This window comes from Centruroides sculpturatus, unplaced genomic scaffold (genome assembly GCF_000671375.1).
Source record: "Centruroides sculpturatus isolate CEXI.00-Female unplaced genomic scaffold, Cexi_2.0 scaffold774, whole genome shotgun sequence".
Taxonomy (NCBI): domain Eukaryota; kingdom Metazoa; phylum Arthropoda; class Arachnida; order Scorpiones; family Buthidae; genus Centruroides; species Centruroides sculpturatus.
Window position 1 is genome coordinate 28,511 of NW_019385065.1, and position 1,666 is coordinate 30,176.

Below are 1,666 nucleotides of genomic sequence, written 5' to 3' on the forward strand. Positions count from 1 at the left end.
TAGAAGACGACGATCACAGAGTGTTTTATCAACGCCCTATAATTGGAGAACGTTGCCTTCGAGGTAAACCCTTGCCATTATTATTTATCTCTCTCTAACGTGAGCTCTCTCTCGGATTTTAGCGTTAGGTTAGAATAGATTTTAGAATACCTATTTATATCTTGATACGCGTATGTTGTATTTAATATCTTTGTGTAAATTTTCTTAGTTGTTTATTAAATGTGTTCGTTAATTTAAACCCGTGTAATCAATTGGACACCTGATCATTACGACTTCCGACTCCTCCCCACTCATATTTTTAGCCCTCCTATGCCATCCGACAACCGAGAACGGGTCTTTCCGACCCATGCAGATTAAGTGGTCATTAGGGTTCACCCAGTGGCCCCCTGCTACTCACATTAGTATATCACTATTAACCAACTTCACGTTGAATTTTCATCAATATTAAGCCTAACAAATTTTTTTTAAAAATAATAATCATCACTATTGTATCGTTAAAAATTATTTTATTGCTCACAAAACAAACAACCACTCATAATTAGAAAATTAAGTCTCGTTTAAATACTGGCTTCCTTTCAATGGTTGAGCTGATGTTGCCAGCTAAAACATGCAAAAATTTAACAAAAATAATATTAAAGTAGCCAAGACAGCCAAATATTGTAGTGCCACATCACTATCAGACATTTGAAATTTGCTGACTAGAACAGTCGGTTAATCGGGGGTCGGATAATCGATGCTCTACTGTATTTTCTAGAAACAAAAAACAATGTTAATATAATATTTAACTAATATTTGCTTTCAATATTCATGTATCCAACTTAAATATGAATGTCATTTTATAATGTTTTTCCGTAGAAATCTTTCAACTTACAATGTTCCAGACAGACATTTAATTTTGAAATTGATCCATATCTGAAGAGCATAACATGTAAACAATTTCATATAAATAAATATAACTGTAAAAAATTGTATAAAAATATGTTTATAATGTTTATAAACATATTTTTTACTGTAATGAAAAATTTAATAATTGCATTTAATATAATTTATTATATATTTATATATATATATATATTTGGCAATAGTATTCATTAATTTTCATCAATTGCCTGTAGCTTATTGAAGTATTGAAATATGCCTTATTTTAAATCTGATGTTAGTTCTTTTAAGGTTTCATTTATTGTGCAAAAACCTATAGATCAGGCCTCAACAACATATGACCTGCAGGTACCAAGTGACTCATTTCATAATTTCAAGTGACCCACTTGAGTTCTGAAAATAAAAATATAATACAGTATATACAGGGTTCCTACTCAAATTTTTGTTTTAAATTCCCTGACTTTCCCTGACCCTCACATTCCTTACAGTATGACACATTAACAAAATAAACATTACTCAACTTACTATGCACATACATTAGTGCTTCTCTAACTTTTTAACTGGTTATTTTTTCTAATTAACAGTTATATATTTTTTATGATCGATGAATTAGTAAAATCAAAAATAAAATAAGAAAGACAGAATTATGGCATGTCTTCTCTACACAAAACTAAAATGTTTTATTAAATAATAATTTATCCTGTTATTAACTCATAACTGTAAGACTTCATAGCTTTGAAAAAAAGAAAAAAGCTGTTACTTATTATTAAAAGAATTCAGTATAATC